At 41.7% G+C, this 16,237-nt stretch overlaps 1 protein-coding gene and 1 pseudogene across 16 annotated transcripts in view; both read left to right on the forward strand.

Moving 5' to 3' along the window:
• The window catches only part of RGS6 (regulator of G protein signaling 6), a 646,702-nt gene that overhangs the window by 223,072 nt on the left and 407,393 nt on the right, over nt 1-16,237 (forward strand). The gene's annotated exons all lie outside the window — the stretch shown is intronic.
• Nucleotides 6,143-6,230, forward strand: LOC135274528 (small nucleolar RNA U3; annotated as a pseudogene).

Below are 16,237 nucleotides of genomic sequence, written 5' to 3' on the forward strand. Positions count from 1 at the left end.
GATTGAAATCAGGGCACTGTGTAATTTTAATTGCTTTCGAGAGATGCACTTCACGCGAAGACTAGGATGAGGGAAATAAGCTAGAGGCACGGAGTCTGAGGGGAGTGGCCATGCTGAATCCCTCGCCGTGTGCTTGGGTGCCATTTTCCCCACTCTTACAGGTGACAAGATGGCATCTCAGGTTCCACGTATAAGGAGGAGAGTGGGTCTGTTCTGGAGTGTGCTGGTCAGGCCACACTGGGCGTACACGTTGTAGGAAGTGTCTTGATTTTTATTTTCCTAAAAAAGGGAAACAGGAGATTGAGGAGGTTACATATCCCATGAGGCAGCAGTTTTTAAATACCAATCTCTGGATCAGTTCTGTCAGAACCAAGTGGTTCTGATTAATCTGTTTTAGGAGTTTTGTACAGTATTTCTATTTTAAAAATAAACCTGTTCTACTGATTCTGGGGGGAGGTGTGGGAAATACAGGTTTTTAATGGAAGAAGCATGAATTTGAAATGGGTAAATATGGGCCATGTCTTTTACTTCCCGAGGAGATTTGGGCTGACTACTTAGTTTCTTCTATCAAATGGGGATAATATGCTTATTTGATGGGGTTTTGTGAAAATAAGAGATAACTCAGGTAAAGTGACTGACACACAGTTAAGTGATCTAAAAATGATAGAACTGTAGAAGAAGAGTTGGATCAGGCTGCTTGCTAAAATGGGGAGGGATAAGGTAGTGTTCTTCAAATATTTCAAGGGCAGCTGCATGGAAGAGGTAACAGACTTATTTTGTGTGTGGGTGCGTGCAGTCTTTAAGGGTCAGACTCAAGTCCAGCAGCTAGAAAGTATAGGGAGATAAACTTCAATGCAATAGAAAGTGGAACTGTTTAGTGAATGGTCCAGGGATGTCCTCAGCTGGCTCCAGAGGGTAGTATGTTCCAAATCACTGGAGCAATTAAAGCAGCTGCCAGATTTTGAAGATGTACAGGGCTCTGGGGCAGCAACTGAATGAGTCCACTTGGTTCAGCTCTATAATAGGGTTTCTGGCTTCCGGTGGGGGCAGTGGCTGACATACAGTTGTTTGGTAAATGGACAACACTTATTTGAAGAAAGTTTTCGTAGAAAGCATTTACAAGTAAGACATGTCCTGTCAGTTATGCTTTTCTGGTGTTCTTTACCAGGGACATTATTGTAACCTTCATCCCAGGCCTTTCAGAAAAGGGATGAGGCATATTTAGATTTTATTAATGACCGAGAAGCCCCTCTGGCACTTCGGGGGTGGGGGCTGGAGCTGTAAAATGTCCTGTAATTGTTCTAGGACTTTCTCCTTAATTTAGATAATATCCAGGTCCTTGTCACATGGCCATGGAATCTTGGGCTCACAGACACTTTGAGGAATGAGAAGAATTGAATTTATTGGGTGAAAAGGAGAAAAAGGGGGGAAACAGGGACTCCCCCACAAAGCCGGATTCCTGCTAGTGTGCTTTCTGCCTTGCAGATTGAATCCTGGGTAGCACCCAGGAAGAGGAGGGGCCAGGCTCCTCCCCACTACAAATGGCATGAACTTTCCAAGACCCTGCCCCCAGTGTGCAGGCCACTTGGAGGTTCTCCAGTGACCCCTTTATATTTGGCTGTCTCATTATGAGTGGGACAGGAGTGGGAAATTATCCCACTCCAAATGCCAGTTGCTCTCTGCTGGAAAACGCCATACCTCGTTGAAGCCCAGATGGTCTCCCTGAACCAGCCTTTGAGGGTCCTTTTTGGAGCCCTTTGGAAACCTGGTATTGGATGGGTTGGGTTACAGGGCTGCTCAGTCTGATAGCCTTGCATTATCTGGTGTTTGAAGCAGAACATTGGGAAGAAGGTAGACTGGGCTAGTTGCACAAAGCAGAGTGTGAAGAGTGGTGGGAGATGAAGGCTGTTTGCCTCCTTTTCACTGGGGACCATATTTGGATGCATGCTGGCCCAGCGTGAGTGGCACAGTTAACTTATCAATAAGATCCCTCATTCTTCTTATCAGTGAGATGGTTGGGGACCACTTAATCAGGGTAAGGGCAGTAGTTTGTGTTGACAGTGTGATCTCCCTGCAAGGTGCTAACCAGGCTGCAGGGACCTGACGTCTAACTTTGGCCACAGCATCAGGCTCCAGTCAACTGACATGAAAGCAAGTTTCCAAATCGTCTCTTTCTAAATAGATAAATGATACTCAGTGTTCCTTTTGCCTTCCTTATTTTTTTTGCAAATGCCCATTCCCAACAGTTCAGTTGTTTGCTCTGATTGCTGTTTTCCCAGTAAGCAGGAAAACCCCACATCTTTTCCCTATCGGTATTCCCTAATGAGACTGGTTCCCTCAAGGGGACCTTGATGAGTTACAACAGCACCACCATGTTCCGAAGCAGCATGCTAAGAAAAACTATCCTCGGTGATGCCCTGCAGGCACCATTTAGTAGTGGGCGGTAATGAATCCCTAAGAGAATTTGGTCCTCTGTATGAAGGTAATCCAGAGTGAAGTAAACAATTTCACCATTAGGTGGTTCACCCTGCAGGCCTCATTGCTGGCTTTCTGGAAAGGTGGTAAATAAGGCAGAAAAACATATCATTCTTTCCAAAATGCAGGGGCCCGTGTCACCCACACAGTCCTCCTGCCTGTCACTTTGAGTCACAGCTGGGCTTTCTGGAACCAGGATTCTTGTCTCTAGTTAGCTCAGGTCTTGCAGCCATCCCAAATCCAGCCTGTGACATTGGCCGAACAGCAGGGGATCCTGTTCCCTGGCTTGGTTGAGCTCTGCAGAGCAGAACAGTGGCCCAGGCTAACAACCGATCATTTCCTCCACCATTCCTGAGAAGCCTGAGGGCTCGTTACCTGGAATCAGAGACTTGCCAGAACTCAAGATGACCTTAGAGGCAAGCTCATTCAACCTCCTCCTGAGGATATGACTTCCAGCGCTAACCACCCACATTGAGATTAGTAATATCATGGTCACTCAATGCAATTGTGTCATTTCAGGAGAAGTGACCTGTTCCCAAGATGTCATGAAACCAACATTGATGAGCTGGGCTGCGATGGAGGTTTACTTTTATTTCCGACCTTAATTATTATAGTGACTTGGATTCCTTATGTTTATGATGGATTTTCTGATTACCAATTATGATTCACTCTAAGCCATTTTAAAAAATATAACATGAAGCTCAGACCCACTTTTAACACAGTGGCAAATGCCCAACAGTTGGCAACTTCCCCTTCTGATATCAGCCGTTTGAATCATCGCATCTCCTGTGGTGGCTGGGGACCACTTCATCTTCATTCTCCAGCTTCAGTATTCTTTTCTGGTATTGTCATTACCTACTTAGGTGCATACCTGTACTAGGCTGGGACCTCATCTCTGTGCCAGTGAGAAAATGAGGTTCACCTGGGAAAAGGGCCTGGCACAGTTGTTCTCAGGCTTGTCTGCACATTAGAATCACCTGCAGACTTTTAAAAAACACTGCCACATGGGTTCCACTCTTGGAAATTCTAATTGACCTTGGTTGCAGCTGGGACATCTGGAATTTTACAGTCTCCCTGAGTAATTCCAATGTGCAGGTGGGTGGGCGGGCTTGCAAACCAGTATCTGAAGGAGCTGGTCAGCAAGGAGGATGGGCAAAATAGTGCTGGCCAAGGGGTGTTTATAAAACAGAACATATAAACAAGAACATATAAACAGAACATGTAAACAAGGGGTGTTTATATGTTCTTATGTTCACCCTTGAGGTCTAATTTGGTGGTAGCAGGCGTTTCGGGGGAATGTTTACTGACCAGGTTGATGAGTGTCCAGTGACAAGATGTGGCTGCTAAGGGTCAGATTGATGGCAGAGGTTTGGCAGACTGATACTTCTCTAGCAAGTAAGATGAGATCTGCTATTTCAGCAGGAAACAGTCAGGTAAGGAATTTGAACAAAAAGCTGGTGGTATCGGCCATGTCCACAAGCTGCAGTTCGAGAGCCTGCCTTCTGGTTGGCTTCTCCCAGCTTAAGTCTGGGCCTACAGGAAAACTGACTGGAATTTTCATGCTGACCAAGACTGAGACAATCAGAGACTGGCAGGCATGGGACCAGGAAGTCTGGATGGGAAGGCTGGCCCTTAATCTGTTGTCATTATCAGGTAAGTCATTAGGACCACCTGAAAAGGAGATGTTCTTCACCTTCTCTTGTGAAAGTGATTCAATCTCCCAAACCCAGGTTGATAATACCCTTCAGTTCTAATATAGGAAGTGTTGAATAGGTAATGTCTCTGAAGAACTCTCTGGGTTCCTTAGAGAAAAATACCATTTGCATTGTGCATCAGTGGGAAATTTAAGTCCTGCACCAAGGCATTCAGGACTCACCTTGAAGTGGACTCCTAGGAACAAGAAGCAAATGATTCAGTGGAGAGGGTTAGATGCCTGGCCAATGGAAATGGGGATGTAGTTCATGTTTTCTAGCCCCAGAAGTTCAGAACCTTTGAGTTCTGTGGTGTACATGTCTGTTACTCACTTGAAACTATGGAAAGTCTCTTGTATAGAAAACCTGTTGCATGTCCCTTGACTACCAATAGCAGCAGAGGTGCTATGTGTCACTGAAGAATTTTCCTCCTTGTTCTAAGAGGTGATTTCCCAGGTTTCCTTCAACACAATTCTGTGGGTGTGTACTGCTGTGATAAGATGTTTGTTCTCTGGCTTATAAATTACAGGATATTTTCAGGACAACTTGGGAGAAATTTGAACGTTTTCCTGGAGGCAGTGGGGCAGGTGCTGGAGGTTTTCAAACAAGGTAGCCACATGCTGAAAGAGGTATTTTGGAAAAATGCACTAGGTGATCATGTGTGGGTGAGGATAATATTAATATTTAACCACTGGCTTGTTAGGAAGAGTCAGGGGAACGATGTGAGTGAATGTAAAGATGCGTAGCCGCTATTCCTTTGTCCATTCTTTTGGTTTCTCTGAGACCTGGTGCCTCAAGGATACCGTCTTCTCCTGACCAGTGTATCAGTTTGCTAGAGTTGCCATAACAAAATAGCATAGACTGGGCAGCTTTAACAGCAGAAATATATCTTCTCATAGTTCTGTAGGCTGGAAATCTGAGACGGAAAGGCATTGGTAGGGTTGGTTCTTCCTCAGAGCTTCGAGGGCAGGGTCTGTTCCAGGATTTCCTTCTTAGCTTGTAGATGGTCACCTTCTTCCCCATCTCTTCCCCTCTCTCTGTTTTTTTTTTTTTTGTCTAAATATCCTCTTCTTGTGAGGACATCAGTCATATTGGATTAGGGCCCACCCTAATGACCACATTTTAACTTAATTAGCTCTGAAAAGATCCTGTCTCCAAAGATGGTCATATATGAGATACTGGGGTTAGGACTTCCACATATAATTTTTTGAGGGGATACAGTTCAGTCCATCACAGCCAGTGTTTTTGAAGACTTTCTCTTTTGGGGGGTTTACACTTAGGTAATTACAGGCTATTTTAAGGGGTATTTCAAGACCCAGCAACCTCCTCCTCCACCCACCATCTGCCCAAAATTATGTTCGTCATCTCATGGTACCTGTTATACCATCACTAGAATTACTTGATTGAATCAAGTAATGTTTTAAGATAATTTCCATAAACACGCACTCCTTTTATGTAAGAGGGTAATGATAGAGCCAGTGAACTACTGGACGAAGTCATTTACCAGACTACATAAAAGTGTGAATGTATGACAACTAGTAAGGGAACCTAAGATTTGGGACACAGAGCAGCCTATTTAGAATGTCCAGTATAACACTGCAGGGAATAGCAAGGGCTCTAGAGCCAGTTGGCCTGCGTTCAAATGTCAGCTTCACCCCTTTCTCTCTGTGTGGCCTTAGGTAAGTTACTTAACTTACCTGTGATTCTTCCTTCATCTGAACAAGCAGTATTACAATGGCACTTACCTCATGGTTCTTTAGAAGATATTTGAGCTAATACCTAATATAGTGCTTAGAATAGTGCCTTGTCTGTGATTGGCTTTCAATAAATGTTAGCTGCTATTGTTGTTGTTATACTATTGGACAGACTGCAAAGCACATTCCTGTCTGCTTTCTTCTTTGCCCTTATAGCAGCCCTGTGGAGTAGAAGGAGTTGTATTTTGCATATGAAGAGACTGAGGCTCTAAGACATTATGCAAGACTGTACTTTCAGGGATCATTTCTATAGTTTGTTACTAGAGAATTTTCTCTCAACCTGTCCAAATCCAGTAGCACATCAAAAAGCTTATCCATCATTATCAAGTCGGCTTTATCCCTGGGATACAAGACTGTTTCAACATATGCAAATCGATAAATGTAATCCATCACATAAACAGAACCAATGACAAAAACCACATGATTATCTCAATAGATGCAGAAAAGGCCTTCTATAAAATTCAACACCCCTTTATGCTAAGTACTCTAATAAACTGGGTATTGATGGAACGTATCTCAAAATAATAAGAGCTATTTATAACAAACCCACCGCCAGTATCACACTGAATGAGCAAAAACTGGAAGCATTCCCTTTGAAAATTGGCACAAGACAAAGATGCCCTCTCTCACCACTCCTTTTCAACATGGTATTGGAAGTTCTGCCCAGGGCAATCAGACAAGAGAAAGTAATAAAGTGTATTCAAATAGGAAGAGGGGAAGTCAAATTGTCTCTGTTTGCAGCTGACATGATTATATATTTAGAAAACCCCAGCATCTCAGCCCAAAATCTCCTTAAGCTCATAAGCAACCTGAACAAAGTCTCAGGATGCAAAATCAATGTGCAAAAATCATAAGCATTCCTATACACCAATAATAGACAAACAGAGAGCCAAACCATCAGTGAACTCCTGTTCACAAATGCTGCAAGGAGAATCAAATACCTAGGAATACAACTTACAAGAGTTGTGAAGGACCTCTTCAAGGAGAACTACAAACCACTGCTCAAGGAAATAAGAGGGGACATAAACAAATGGAAAAACATTCCATGCTCATGGTTAGGAAGAATCAGTATTGTGAAAATGGCCATACTGCCCAAAGTAGTTTATAGATTCAATGCTATCCCCATCAAGCTACCATTGACTTTCTTCATAGAATTAGAAAAAACTACTTTAAATTACGTATGGAACCAAAAAAGCCCATATAGCCAAGACAATCTTAAGCAAAAAGAACCAAGCTGGAGGCATCATGCTACCTGACTTCAAACTATACTACAAGGCTACAGTAACCAAAACAACATGGGACTGGTACCAAAACAGATATATAGAGCAACGAAACAGAACAGAGTCCTAAGAAATAATACCACATGTCTACAACCATGTGATCTTTGACAAACCTGACAAAAACAAGCATGGGGAAAGGATTCCCTATTTAGTAAATGGTGTTGGGAAAACTGGCTAGCTATATGCAGAAAACTGAAACTGGACCCCTTCCTTACTCCTTATATAAAAATTAACTCAAGATGGATTAAAGACTTAAATGTAACATCTAAAACCATAAAAATCCTAGAAAAAAACCTAGAAAATACCATTCAAGACATAGGCATGGGCAAAGACTTTATGACTAAAACACCAATGTTGGCAACAGAAGCCAACATTGACAAATGGAATCTAATTAAAGAGCTTCTGAACAGCAAAAGAAACTATCATCAGAGTGAAAAGGCAACCCACAGAATGGGAGAAAATTTTTGCAATCTATCCATCTGACAAAGGGCTAATATCCAGAATCTACAAAGAACTTAAACAAATTTGCAAGAAAAAACAACCCCATCGGGAAGTGGGCAAAGGATATGAACAGACACTTCTCAAAAGAAGACATTTATGTGGCCAACAAATGTATGAAAAAAAGCTCATCATCATTGGTCATTAGAGAAATGCAAATCAAAACTGTTAATGAGATACCATCTTGCACTAGTTAGAGTGGCGATCATTAAAAAGTCAGGAAACAACAGATGCTGGAGAGGATGTGGAGAAATAGGAATGCTTTTACACTGTTGATGGGAGTGTAAATTAGTTCAACCATTGTGGAAGACAGTGTGGCAATTCCTCAAGGATCTAGAACCAGCAATCCCATTACTGGGTATATACCCAAAGATTATAAATCATTCTACTATAAAGACACATGCACACAATATATTTATTGCAGCACTGTTCACAATAGGAAATACTTGGAACCAAACCAAACACCCATCAATGATAGACTGGATAAAGAAAATGTCACACATAAACACCATGGAATACTATGCAGCCATAAAAAAGGACGAGTTCATGTCTTTTGCAGGGACATGGACGAAGCTGGAAACCATGATTTCCAGCAAACTAACACAGGAACAGAAAACCAAACACCACATATTCTCAGTCATTAGTGGGAGTTGAACAGTGAGAACACGTGGACACAGGGAGGGGAACATCACACACTGGGGGCTGTTGTGGGGTGGGGGGAGGTTAGGGGAGGGATAGCATTAGGAGAAATACCTAATGCAGATGACGGGTAGATGGGTGCAGCAAACCACTATGGCATGTTACTTATGTAACTTACAAATTCTGCACATGTATCCCAGAAATGAAAGAGTGAGTGAGTGTGTGTGTGTGTGTGTGTGTGTGCCCTGAGATGATTCACAATATATAAAGACATTATTTGAACCATCTCAGGGCATATGGACAGTGTTATTCAGAACATCTATCAGTAAAGAACAAGAATTCCAAAAATATAGGATTTTCCCCAGGAAGGAGGGCCAGACTGTGGGCTATTGTGGGATGGCCTTGGGGCAGAGTGATGGTAGGAGCTCCAAAGAGTAAGGCATCCGGAAAAGAGAAACAATGAAAGAAGCAAATGCTGGATGAGAGGGACCTTAAAGTTGGTCAGTGCATCCCAGTTGTGATCTTGTCCAGGTGGTTGAACTTTGAACCCTCCTTGGCTATTTGATGCTAAAGGCAATCTTTGAATGTGATGGTTTCCTAGATTGGACTCATGGAATTTAGTTGCCTCAGATTTCCCAGTCATGTACCAACTCTGCCATGTGATCTCCATGTGTGGGTTTTATACTGTGTTTCCAGTGCTCTACATATGGTCTGTAATTTTTTTCTAGGGTTCCTAAGGAAACACTCAGAACACTGCACCAAATACAAGTTTCTCCATATTCTCCAAAGCGGTGGGGATCCTTATTGCATTCTCAAGTGTGGACACCAAAAACAAATGGGGGGAAATCTCTATTCTCTTAGTGATGAGGCACGCTTGGAGGAAGATATTATTAACATGACTACGTCTTGACATCTTGGAACTTTGCAAATTCCTGTGAGGTTGGCCAATCTTGATAATTTCAAGATGTTAAGTTCAACTTAAGATATCTTACAACATTATTTTTATCATATTGAATTACAGTTCTTTATGCATGTATCTTTTACCAATTAGATATGAGCCACTTTATGGGTAAGCACTAATATCTACTTAACTTTGTATTAAAGGGCTCAATAATGCCTGGAAAATAGTAGGTGCCCAATAAATAGTCAATGTTGTTCAATCAAATCATAAATGTAGATGTAATCTAAACCTCTTCTCTAGGCAACTGGAAATGCCCATGTTATGTCTTAAAACGCATTGAATTCATGTGGGAGAATAAAAATGATTTGAACAAATCCAGTGTGTTTTTTGAAGGCAGAACTATAGCTACTTCTTTTTCCCCTCATGATCAAATCAACCTGTGAAACTGGAAGCCAGTAAATATGTAAAAGAGTCATCAAATGCTGTAGGAGAGGACTACTCTGATTCACACGGGATCCTTGTTTAATTGCATGCGGCAAGAATGAATGGAAGTGGTAATAGGTGGAGAAGCACTCAGTCCCGTTGGTGAGTTATTTACCTTGACCACTGTGATGGCCTGAATTGTGTTCCCCTAAAATTCCAATGTTGAAGTCCTAACCCCCAGTATCTCAAAATGTGACTGTATTTAGAGATAACCATCTTTTAAAAGGTGATTAAGTTAAAGTGAAAATGAGGCCTTTGGATGGGCCCTAATCCAATATGGCTGTTGTCCTTTAAAGAAGGAGAAACTTGGCTACACAGAGAGACACCAGGAATGCACACCCACAGAAGAAAGAGCACGTGAGGACATTTACAAGCCGTGAAGAGAGCCCTTGCAGAGACCTACGGTGCTGACACCTTGACTTTGAACTTCCAGCCTCCAGAACTGTGAGAAAATAAATTTCTGTTGCTTAAGTCACACAGTTTGTTGTATTTCATTACGATAGCCCTACCAAACTAATACAACCACCTACTTTTTAGAGTTCGTAGAATCCAAGGATTTCAGACTATCACAAAATAAAGGGTAGGTGAGGTAGGTACAGAGTTTTGCTTGCGTTGCGGAAGTATTCTAAGTTTCATGGTGGGTATGGAAGATTCTGTGCAAATCTCCTTCCGATCTCTCATGGTACCAGTTCCTCATTCCTCAGTAATGACCCCAGAGCCAGTCTTGGATGAGGCAGAGTGGAATTTTCCACACAGGTGCCAGGAGCTAGGGGGCTCAAAACAGACACTGTGGCCAGGTTATTATTGGAACATTCTGTTTCTATGTGGTTTCTGCACGTTATTCTGGGCCTTTTCTACAACCTTAGCAAGTTGCTGAACTACAGGAGTGCTGAGTAACAATGGCTTTCAGGTAGAATTTTGTTTACAGCCAGGCTTGCTGCATTAAACTGTTTGAACACGTCTCTTAACTAGAGTGCTGAATAACAGATGAAGAAAAACTAAGTTTGAGTTCTTTTTTATACTGTATAATGGTGCTTCTATTTTCTTTGTTTTCTTCTTGTTCTTAAGTTCTGTGGGAAACTCCTGGGAAGAGGGAATCTGTCCAGGGTATTTGACTTCAAATTAGTGTTTCTCTTCTCTTCTTCCTCTCATTTAGTCCTCTGTGTTTTTGTATACTCGAGGGCAAGATTGATAGCAGAGCAGAGTTCTGCTAGGAAATTTGAGTGATGTGAATTCTTTCTCAATTTCAAGAATGAAAACTTTGACTATGACATAGCCAATTATTTGCACTTGTTTGCATTTGACATTGTTCATTTACATTAACTAGCATAAAATTCCTAATTAGTATGGCAGAAACAAAAGCCATATGAGGAAAAAAAGAAATGGTTGCTCTTTTACTCACTGGAGGGAAAGGTTGGATTTATTTCAGCTCTGTATTTAGAAAAATACCTTTGCTGGGTTTCCTGGATTGTGAAAAGAATGAACCCTGACCCACCTCTAGTCCCTGCTGGGCCGTCTGGAAGTGGCTTCACAGCAAAGGTGATGCTGAATCACTCTGCAAAATGAAACCCGAGGAATTTCATGAGTTCTGGGGAGTAGAAGTAGGGTGAGCTCTGATGAGGATGATGGGCTTGGGCAATGTGGTGTCTGGAGGGGGGCTGAGGAGGCCGGCCAGGAGATGGTCCCTGAGGTAGGACGGGCATGGGGGCACGCAACTGTAAGACAGTCATGTCTCTCGTTACTGAGCTTTGCTATTTCATAACCTCTGTCTGCCACACTTTCTAAACCTTCACATAACTACTGGGTATCAATTCAGTCTACTCAGAGGAAGAGAAGTCATTACACAAAAAATATACTTGCACATGCACGTTAATGGCAGCACAATTCGCAGTTGCAAAAATGTGGAACCAGTTCAAATGCCCATCAATCAATGAGTGGATAAAGACACTGTGGTATATTTATATGTGATGGAACACTACACAGCCACAAAAAGAAATGGCATTTGCGCAACCTGGTTGGGACTGGAGACCATTATTCTAAGTGAAATAACTCAGGAATGGAAAGCCAAACATCGTATGTTCTCACTCATAAGTGGGAGCTAAGCTGTGAGGATGCAAAGGCATAAGAATAATGCAGTGGACTTCTGGGACTTGTGAGAAAGAATGGGAGGGGATGGGGAATAGAAGACTACAAATTGGGTTCAGCGTATACTGCTTGGGTGATCGGTGTACCAAGATCTTACCCATCACCACTAAAATACATACTCATGTAACCAAATACCACCTGGTCCCCAAAAACCTATAGAAATATAAAATTTTTAGAAATAAAAATAAAATCTTTATATAAGACTACTGCACCTATTAGAGCTTTCTTTCTGGGAAATTAAAACCCTAAGGGTTTCCACATCAGTGTATGAGGTGGTTGGTCAAAGAGAATTACTACAGGAGGTGAAATGCCAGTGAGGCTGATAATTCAGTGGGACCAACAAGTCACAGGCGACCAGTGATGGAGAATGTAAACCCACCAGGAATCCACAGAAATTTCGAGGCAGGTACCGGACTTTCAAGAGTGTATGAGATTGGTGAGACTTTGGCTGGAGCCGTTGAAAATAAATGCGTTAATAGCAACACTCCGCAGGCTGGAAAACGTGGGGGAAAACCCAGACAAGAGACACTTTGGATTTGTCAGTAAAAAATGCAGTTGTGGAAGCTTTGAAATCCCTACTGTGAGGTTATGGAAAGAGAATGTTTTTGTTCAAGTATGAATCTCTGTTGGGAGGGGTGGCAGGAGGAAGGCTTGCGAAGGCAATGTAAATAAGATGAAAAGGTTCCACTTTTTGGTCACTGGCCACCTAAGAAGGTTTTGTGGGAAATGCCGTGTGGTAACCATCAGGGGGGTTGTTTAACCTGCCCTCTACCTGTGTGCAGTGCCTCACTCGCTAGTCTACAGATGTCCTGTTGTAGCATTTTGTTTTCTTATATGCAAAGAGATTTTCTTATGAGAGTAGAGGAGAGCCCAGGAGGGGGAAGGCATCTCTGCCTTCCAGGCACAAAGTTTCAGAACTGTATTGCTCTACGGTGGGAAAAAGACAACAGAGTCTTTGATTTGCAGGTTGTTTGTTTTCCTGGCCCTATCAAGTAGAGCTCAGATGGAATATTTCATCTGGCCACTCTTTAGGTGTTCGTGGCAGGCCTGCCTGACCAACCATGGGGTCGGGCCGAGAAAAGGAAGCAGGATGAGTGAGGAGGGAGAGAAAGGGACCTGGAGTTTATTGCTGGAGATCTTTCTCTGTGTCAGACATCTTAAGGGAGTCTCCTCATGGAATCTTTGGCACAACCCACTGATATGGGGATTATTTTCCATTTTTATAATGAGGAAATGAAACCTCAGAATAGCAGAGCAAGAAGCTCAGTTAGACAACTATGAATCAGCAGTCTGTAGTTACATGGCTCAAAACCAGTGTTGTTTCTCAGAAGTGGGAAATGTCATGACTTAACGCTCCCTCCTTCCCTCTCTCTTACTCTCCTTCTCCCCTCGCCTTCCACCCTTGCCTCCCTCCCTCCCTCCCTCCCTCCCTCCTTCCCTCCCTTCCTTCCTTCCTGTTGGCTACCTTGAAGTGAATGGTGATAATGCTTAACTAGTGGAGGTACATTTTGAATAAACGGCGACTGACTTAAATTTATAATCATAATTTTATTCTAGCTTTTTAACAAACGATAAAACACTTGGCGTTATCTTTTCAGCAGGCTTGACAGAGGTGATGCATGACTGTGCTTGCTATCATCCTTTTTTCTATTTGTAAAATCAGGATAAATATGCAAACCTCTAAAGCAGACATGGCATCAGCAACCAGTCAGGGTAGAGGTGAGAAGACCAGCAAGGTTGGAGCTCATGATAGGTCCTCCTCTTCTATCTAAGCGGCACTTACTTCAGTGGCAGCTCAGCTAATACGTGGGGAATTCCGACAAGGAGCCAGAAACCCTGCTAGGAATGGAGAAGCAAAGAATCCAGGGCTCTCACTTTGAATTGCTCACCACGTCTAGAACATGAGTCAGGCACAGACACAGGAAAGTCAGCATAATGTGTATGTGCAGTGATTATGGGATGCCCAAGCTGCATCTTTATGCCAGCCAGAGACGCAAGGAAGAATCCCTGGAGAACGTCTACCCACCAGGTGGATGTTCTTGTGGGGAACAGTCTGTAAAGGGGAAGTACAGCAGTCCAGAAGTTGTGTCATCATGAGGAAGGATGATGTGCAGCGCTGGTGTCCTAAGTGGCGTGGCCGTAATGAGCAGTGTGTTCTCCTACCGCCTTAGCTGCAAGTAGTTAATATGTCGTTTAGCTCACAATTCACAGGAGCATTCCTGGGATTCCTTGGGGGCTTGCTTTTATTTGTTATGGTCTAGTGGTTTATTCTGGCAAAATATACTGCATGGATTTTTACAGTTTGCTTTGTGCTTGGCCATCTTTCCACCCAAGCAACATGTTTACAAATGCCAGCACGTCGTTTTCTGAAAATATTGCTGAAAAGAACAAATGTGTTGTGATGTGCCATGTGTTTGAAGAGACCAGGCAACCGAACACTAAGATTGCCTCTTCCTGTCAGTGTTGTTGCTCAGAATCACTCTTTAGTGTGCCTGTTTCTCCAGAACTCTGTCATCCAAAATGATTCTGTTCTCTGTTGACATGTGTTTATTTTGCAAGTTAGAACCCTTTTGGGCAATTCCTGCTATGTTGAGTGTAATAATGCACTGATAAAATTTTGTCCCACATTCTAGAAAATACCTTTTTATAAAGTACCCATGTTACTGAATTTACCAAAACAGCATAGGTAACAGATTCTAGGATATCTTAGAGTTAATTGATAATATCTATCTTAATGTTCTGAAATTTATTTTTCCAATGCAAATCCATTCAAACCATCCCCTCTAGTCCCATTTTTGAGAGAGAGAGAGAGAGACAGACAGACTGACCGACCAGCTGACTGACTGACTTTGTTATACCTTACTGGTTTTTACCGATGGCCATAGAAGTCCTTCTTTTCTGCTACTTCCATTATCTTCCTGCCTTCAAAATCTCCACTTTAGTTGCAGTTTTGCTTTACTATATTTCTTATTTTTAAAAATATATAGTTAAATAGAAATTGAAGAGCTCTTATTTCTGTTTTATTTGTGAATTCCTTTATATAATTATTTTTGCAAAATTCTGAATACAGACTAGTAAATTTATATGACAAAGAAAACTTATATGACAAAGTAAAATGAATCCTGGATACAGACCTGTAATTTTATAAAACAAAAAAATATGGAATTATGTTGTTTCATATACTCAGGAGCTTCTGAATTCAGGAATTTTCTAGATGGGGAAGATCTCATTATATGGTGACATTAGCTAGCCAAGTGTACTACTGAAGTCTTTTTGTGTTAGACTTTAGAAATAGACCAAGGATGGAGGTAGGTTTGAGAAATCTAAGTAAGGAAGCATAGGAGACATTCTTGTTTGAGGTCAAAAAATAATTGGAAGGAATGGTTCCATCTCACAATTTGAAAATGCTCTAAGGAACAAAACGTACTTTTTTGTAGACCTATTGATCGCAGAAGATATAACACAGCTGGTAGAGGGTAATGATAAATCTCCAGACTAACACCATTCTCTTTTCTTCCTTGTCAAATGTACTCACTGTATTGTGAATGTTTTCACTACCTAATTTTTCATGGCAATTTTGGAGGACTGGTAGCTGAACTAATTTAATTCTCATTCTCTCACTTGTTCACCTAATCATTTCATGTGTGGTTTTGCCAGGTACTGTTTTAAATATTAGGCACTATTTTAGGCTCAATAATTCAACCTATTTCAATCTCTTATTAGCCCAGTTGTAAATTTCAAATAAATAAGTCATTTTTTAATACCAGGTATTTTTTCTTTAAGGGAGAGTGCTTGTTTAGTTATTGGGTCTAGTGGTCTAAAGGGAAAGATAGTAATGGCCCTGAGGGGGAGTGGGGGTGGTCTAAGACTTGGCTCTGTAGATCTTTCATTTCTGATGCCTGCCCTTAAATGGGAATTCAGGGGTCAAGTGGGGATTTGAAAATAAAAATACAATACCATAGCACTTCCTCCCTTACTCAGTTTGGGTCCTTAAATAAGGCATACCCCTACCCATGTTCACCTGAGATCCCGTCTGTGAAATCAGCAAGGCTAGCCTCTTGAGGGTCCCTTCCTTGCAAAACTGGTGCATCAGAACTAGTGGATTCATGTTGTATTGGCTTTACAATCCTATCCTAGTTAGAAAGACAAGATTGCAGTTCTAAAGTTTTAAGTATTTTCCTGGACAGATTATGTTATTTGGAACAAAAGCATCTCATATGTATTGTCTATCTAAGCTAGATTTAAAAAATTTTATTAAAAATAAAACTTGAACTACAAAACCAAAATAGTACAAAAGTCTATTCAAAAAAAGTGAATTTCTTCTCTCCCCTGAATATGAGTCTCTTTTTCACAAGAGTTAAGAAAGTTAAC

This window comes from Aotus nancymaae, unplaced genomic scaffold (assembly GCF_030222135.1).
Source record: "Aotus nancymaae isolate 86718 unplaced genomic scaffold, 86718_ANA_hifiasm-v0.15.2.pri h1tg000011l, whole genome shotgun sequence".
Taxonomy (NCBI): Eukaryota; Metazoa; Chordata; class Mammalia; order Primates; family Aotidae; genus Aotus; species Aotus nancymaae.